A 7,479-nucleotide genomic window follows, 5' to 3' on the forward strand; every position below is an offset into this window, starting at 1 on the left:
GTTGCATAGATCAGAAGGTAATCTCAGATGGTTTTGCGAGCAACGATTTGGTATTTTTTTGGTGGTTCAAGGGTTTAGGTTAATAAGGATGGTAAATGCAACTTCTGCTGATTGTCGGGAGTCTTTAAGATGTCTTCAATGGTTAGTTCCTTTCTCTCGACTGTTTTTTTTAAACAAACCTAGTAACTCTTTTAAGGTCAAAACGTCAAAACCAGTTTTATCGAGGATGTGGATCAGTTCTACCTAAATCCTACTCTGAACATAACTCTCAACTCTAATGGATCGTTCGGCTTTGAGCCTAATAGCCCCCACTCTCATTAGTTCGGTATATTCATGTTGAAACTGAGTTTGACTTTTTCTACATCTTCCTTCGTGGGACCAGTTTTCGCATCCTAAGCATCGTTCGTATCTTTTTGCTCTTCTTTTCATTGCACTTTTGGAAACTCTACAAAATGGTGGCCTTTGTTCGTCTTGGCGCCCCTTTTTACTCACCTCATTGCTAAAGAGAAAGATTCTCTCTCTAAGTTCTAGAGTCAACCTAGGTTTTGCGAAATGTATGTAGCAAAGGAAATTGAAATCGAAAGAATGCTACAAGTTATTTAGGGTCTGCCGGTAAAAGACCAGTGTTGTATTTTACCGGTGAGAGGGATAAAGTGGTTAGGTTTTTGGGTTTTGTAATTTGGAGAATGGTTTGAGGGAATTGTGATAATATTACCTTCTTTCTTATACAACGCTTTGTGCGGTCTTGAAATGGACATTTGCCACAAGTTCTATATCACACGAAACATATGACTCACTCAAAGCTTCCGAAAAAAATATTTATATGGCATGAGGTTTATCTCACAGTAACGGAAGAATTGGGTATAAACGCCATATTTTGCATAAATTTCTTCTCAGTATTACAAAACTTATTTTTACTTTTTCACTTTTAGTTTATAGTAGATTTTTTTTAGTTGGTTATTTGCAAAAACTTTTCTTGGATATGCTTTTGATTTTGTCAAAAATTGGTCTTTGTTTGCTACAAAAAATTTGTTATTAGAGAAGTTTATAGTTGGTTGAGCAAGCAATTGGTCAAGTAATTCCTCTCCCTACACTTGAATCTCACATTGTCCTCAATGTAAAAAGATTCATAAAAAAAATTTATATGAAGTATGGTGGGTAAAGTGGAAAGGAACTTTCCTACGGGCTAACGAAATTTCGACAAAACGTCCCCTATTTTTTGTCCGTTTTCCTATAGTGTACCTAAATAATAAAACTGCAAACAACCAAAGCATAATACTACTGAAAATTGGGTATGAAATCATCTATACCCTGCCCACACGGGCTAATTAAGTTCCTACAAAATGTCTTGGCACCACGGCCATAATAAGTATCAAACAAACCAACAACAAAATAGAAATTGTCTTAAACAAGCATAATAATAATGTCAGATGATACTACTGCCCATACCCATACCTGACCTACCATCGCCGCTGCTCGTCAGTTACTCGTGTAATCCGGGTCAAAGGGTCCCCACTGCCTGTCTATGCGGTCACTCAAACGATTAGTCCCCCGCCTCGTCTCTGCGTATTCTGCGGCTCGCCGTGCGTTCGAGTCAGCATTTGTCCTGATAACCTGTCAAAAGAGGCGGTGGTGTGAGTCTGGAACTGGTCAATGAGCCCATATAGGCCCTTAAAAGAGTATTGGCTATGGTATGACGATATGGGCTCGGCCCCTGATGATGAGGGGTCGCCCTGCTGAGAGTAAATGTGGCGACGGGTCTAACGTGGTGGTGATCCTGTTCTCCTCTCAGGTATGTCCTAGATAGTCATATCAGCAGGGTCCTCATGATCCCAAATCTGGTTGAGGGCATCCTGAAACCTCCATTGTGCTGGGTTTCCGCCAATCTGCTGGACCATTTGCATGCTGATACAGAAGTTGAGATCAAGTGCGATCGGGTTCGAGCTTCATGTACCTTCTATGTCTACACCATAAGCTTTGTAAATCTTGTAAATTCACGCACCACCAAAGATCGGGGTATTTGGGCTTCTTGAATGTGCATTGGTTTCGAATAGTTGACAGAACAGGTTTGTGATGTAAAGTACCTCGTTCTTGATGCAATAAAGGGCCCACAAATCCCTCAAGTTCACGACCCCCTCGCTCTGACCACATGCAGTGACTGTGTGGCTCAGCAATCAGTGAATGTATCTCATCAGTGAGTCACGTAAGGTGGTGCTTTTGGTTCTGCTCGCACAGTAGCTTTCTCCCCTAAAACTCAACTGCTCCCATGCTTCCAATTTGGTGTCACCTGGTTCTCCTGACTCATCAGCATCTTCATCTGCAAAAGTGGTCATGGAATCGTACCAAATGGGCCTGTCGGTTTCATCGCTTGTATAAATACCCCACACCTAAACTCAACAGCGTCTCCATCCCACATATACAAGCCTTTTGTCTTTATAGAGAATGAGGCCAAAAATTCTTTAGTTAATTCAGTCACTGCTTTCCCTTTTGATTTAGAACACGCGTCCACGGCCCTTTGACAAGCCCCTTTTATCTTCCCCATTGGTTTACTTTCTTTAAAGTTTCCTTGCAAGCATAGAAGTTTGGTTCCGGAAGCTGATTGTTAAGGTAGCCCATTATTTGTCGGGCGCGTTCATCTCTTTCTGTATCCTCGTGAAAGATTAAGAAAGCATGCTCATCGCCCACATATTCAGTCATCTGCAATTTTAGAACTAGATTAGTTGAATATTCTCAAAATTTTCTGAAAACGTGGAACAGAGGGCCAAGCACGGCCCCGTGCCTCTAGAGGCACGACCCTATGCTGGTGTTGTTTTGCCAGTTTTGACCATTCTCACTGATTTTGACTTTTTGTTGACCTATGGTTAACCACGGGGCGTGTTTTGCCAAACACAGCCTGTGTTTTTAATCCTAATTATGCAAATGTCAAGATTCGAACTTGCGATTAACCTAGTTCTCTAAGAAATATTATCCGGGTTTGATTGTATTGTATGGATCATCCAAGACCCGAACCCGAATGATTTTTCTTACAAACTCCCACAAACCTAAGTGCAAATCTATTTATCAAAACCCGAGATTTCAACAATTTACCCATCTATTTTCTGGGTTTTAGCCCGATTATCATCAATTGGTAACATTTGGGATTTATTTTAACCCGAAAATGATGAATTTGATCAATAGAATTATCAAATTGACATACCTCTTATTGGAAATCTAAGATTTGAAGTGGAGACTTGGATATTAGGTTAGGGGCGCCGATTTTCGAAAGTAGGCGGAGTGTTTTAGGGTTAAGTTATGAGGAATATGATATTTTAATTAAAATCCCGTAACTGCATTGTAGAGTGGGGCACGGTCTCGTGCTGCATGTAGCAGTCAGGTTCCTTTTTATTTGTTTATTTAATGAGTTGGTTTGATTTAACTGATTCTTTGAGGATTATAAGGTTACAGTAAAATAAAAAGTCCTAATAGATTTCATTAACTCTTAAACATTACAAGGAAAATTAAACGGCATGAACCGAGAAACACGAAACTAGCTTAAACAAGAGTAAATCCTAACAAGACAAGATAAGGCTTATTCCACTGACGACCACCATTCCCGAACAAGTCCTGAATGTGTGGTGGGGCTCTCTTAGCTTCCAAGAGCTTGGAAAGCTTTTTGTCGAGCTTTCCAATTTCTCAGTTAAGGAAGTTGAGCTTGAAATCCACATCTTTGTTGTGGCTATCAACAACATGGAAATTCTCGAACCTTAGCAGTTCAACCTTGTTTGTCAACTCGATCAAGAGAGCTTCAGTTTGGATGTTACTTTCGACTTGGTCTCTTATAATCCTTTGAAGCCTAATGATTTCTCCCTCAAGGTGTGAGGAAGAATCACCATTCTTGCATTTATTCACTGGTTTCCACTCCATTCTTTTTTTTTTCCATTTTAGTAATTTTTAGTTTGGTATAAATGGGATGGTGAGATTTGCATGCATTATATAGAGACTGGAATGTCGAACACGGCCCCGTGCTTGGTGAAGCACATCCTCGTGCCTCTAGGAGAATAAATGTCTCTGATTAAGAGAAATGTATGGAGTCAGCGCGTATCATCCTGAAGATTCTAAGGTGACCACGACCCCGTGTAAGATGAAGCATGGCCCGTGTTTTTTGTCACTGAAATATTTTCTTTGATTTTTCAGCAAAACGCGAGAACATGAATTTTCGGAATGGTGTTTAAGATATTATTTGAGCATTTTGATTGTCCTAAAATTATTTATCATTAATTAAAAGATTCATAAACACAAGTTTGGGATAAGCCTGATTTTCCTAAAACATGAAATTAAATCGGGTTAAGCCCGAAAGTCCTAAACTTTGTGCCTATTGCACTTGGTTACACATGAAAACATAAGGAAAATGTCTCTAAATTCCACCGGAAGGTTCTCCTCCATCGAATGACCCGGGTGGAGGAAAGTACGTGAAACGGAGGACTTGAAATTGAACTTGTTCGTTGATGTCCCGAAGTTCAGTTTCATGCTTTCCATCGACTCGGTGAGTTGTATGAGGCGCATCTATGCAAGGAGATTCATTTCGGTGAGTTTCTTAACGAGCTCTTGAAGTTCATGAGTAGCTCAGTTTTGGAAATGTATTGGGTTTTGTTTCTCGGTTAACGGGGAACGAGAATTTCGTTATTCGTCTCAGTAGGAATTTTGATTTCTCAGGGGAGAGTGTTTGTGTTTGGTTTTGTGCAAGAAATGCATTGGCAAGAGGTGAAATTTATAGCGAAGCAGTTGTCATGCACGACCCCGTGTAGAAGGAAACATGTCTCCGTGCTTTTGGTCTAACAATTCGGTTACAAACCTGTCTGACTGAGATTTTTGCAGCGAAGATTCCGGCCCGCACCTTTTAGAGGCACGCCCCCCGTGTTTGAGACACTAATTTTTTATTGTTATTTTAAGTAAAATAAAGAGAACATATATACAAGGCCTGGTTTAATGAGGGTCTTGGTCACACCCTATTTCCAGTATGTTCATTGGTTTTGTTGGAGGATTATTACCTCCGAGAAATCTTCGAATGGTCCATCGATGTATGGTTTTAATCGCTGTCCATTAACTTTGAACTTGTGGCTGTCAGAATTTGAAATCTCGACCGTCCCATAGTCTAAAACTCTTTCAACTATGTATGGGCTTGTCCAACGAGATTTCAGCTTTCCTGGAAAGAGACGTAAACGTGTGTTATATAATAGTACACGATCACCAACTTGAAACATTTTGTTTCCCTTGAAATGGGCGACGTGCAAACGTTTAGTCTTTTCTGTGTAAGACCAGGAATTTTCGTAGGCCAATGTTCTTAGTTCTTTGAGCTCGTGTATTTGATCTTCCCGATTGTTAACTGTGACAATCGTCAATTTCCGGTTAACTCCGTTAATCCGAACTCCGTTAATTTAAACTTAAGATCACACGAACTGTAACGCATATCTCATTACATTTAAATTAGGGTTTTAAATGACGCATGAAAATCACTACACAAGTAGTCTTTCGGAATTTCACCGAAACACACACGAGTCGACTCAAACCGTTGGTGAACAAATGAAAAATATCATAGCAATAAGTATTTGACAAGTATGTGTTAAGCCTATGTGTTACTTGATATTTATATGTAAAACATTAATTCAAGATGCAAAAGCCTATTTTATGCTAGAAATCAAGTAACTAGAAGTTCAAGGGGTTAAGTGAAACTTAGTAAATAATATAACCAAGTTATTACACAACCCTAACCCCTCCTACGATCGGTCTTCCACCCCCTCCCTCTCTTGGCAGCCGTAACCTACAACACACACACATACAATCTCTTTTTCAAGCTTGTTTTGAAGGATTCAAGGTTCTAGATAGGTAATTAACATCCCCTCTTTCTATTCTATGAGTTTAATTATGATATTGAGCATGTTAATCAAAACCCTAAATCTTGAAAGTGATGATTGAAGATGAGTTTGGGTTTAATTATGTGTTTGTTGATAATTACTAGTGAATTGATAACTAGTTGTGTGGTAATTGATTGTAAATTGCATGTTTCTTGAAATTGAACTTTGAAGTACAACCCTAATTGTGTATGTAAAGTGATATTGAGATGCATGGTTGGTGGATTATGCATCTAAGGGGTTGTATGTATGAGTTATAATGCATAGGTTATTTGTATGTTGAGTTTTGATGAAAACTGATGCTGGATAGATTATTAAATTCGTGTTTAAATGACTGTAACTCTATGTTAATTACATGTTTTGATGTGATTGTTGATTCTATAATATACTAGGTCAAGTCTTGCATTAATTGGATTTGTCATTTAACGGGAATAACAAATAACATTTTGTTGCGCATGATAATGATTGCTGCATGTTTGTTGTGATGTTTTGATCATTGTGATAAAACCGTATACGATAAAAATATAATAAAAGTATTTTTAGAAACCTAACTCACGTGTGCTCTTGGGATGATTTTTGGTGATTTATTTGACATGTTAGGAATTATTTAATAGAGTAATCTTGTCGAGTGAAAATCTGTATGGACAATTTAGCTTCTGAATTATTTGGATTAACATGAAAAGTGTATAACCGATCGATGTTTGCTATGTTTTGACTAAATTGCCCTTGTGGGGGCTAGTTGCTAGTAATGTACAATGTTAATACTTGACACTTAAGTAGTTGTTCACACATGTAACATATCACCAACGTGTTTGTCGAGTCGCACTTATTTCACAAACGAAACACGAAACGCATCTCATGCATAAGTTGTATGTGTTGAGTCTAGGGACTCACTCGTAGTTCAATACTTAGAAAATCTCGTTTTTGTTTTTAGAACACTAGTGAGGATTTTCTGTGACGCACACCTTTCTCGGATCTTTTTGGTTATCTTCGTAAACAGTGAGTTTCAAGTCCCCTTTTTACTCTTTTTAAACGCTTTTATTAGGGGGAGATAACATACTCCAACGCTTTAGATTTTGTTATTCTTTATATATCACTTGTAAGGCTAAGTGGCAAACAAACCAACCAAAGTCCTTCATAACATTGAACCGGTTAATATTTGTATAATAACGAGTCACTGTTGAGTAGTACTACTGGGTTTGACAAACCCCACCCAACTCTAAACTCGACTGTAGGTCGAGTGGGTGTAATCTTGGCTAACACATTACCATGGTCGTAGTTGACATGGTGGCAAGGCAATTGATAAACAGTCAGCTTCGGTGTGGAACACTTAGTAATACATGCTTGATAGGTTAGCTACCTATTTATATATAATTGACTTAACACTATCTGGTAACGCAAAACGCAAAACATAAACGCAAACACAAACACTTTATTTATATAAACTTGTGAACTCACCAAACCTGTGTTGGCACTTTTAGTATGTTATTCTCAGGTAGCCGAGGCGGGCACGCGGTATAGGAACATGCATTTGCTAAACACCATTGCTTTAGAAACTTCTATTAATTAATATCTTGATAACTTGGGTTTT

The sequence above is a fragment of the Bidens hawaiensis genome, unplaced genomic scaffold, assembly GCF_021521415.1.
Source record: "Bidens hawaiensis isolate Kalapana, Puna unplaced genomic scaffold, B.hawaiensis_p1.1 tig00029360_1, whole genome shotgun sequence".
Taxonomy (NCBI): domain Eukaryota; kingdom Viridiplantae; phylum Streptophyta; class Magnoliopsida; order Asterales; family Asteraceae; genus Bidens; species Bidens hawaiensis.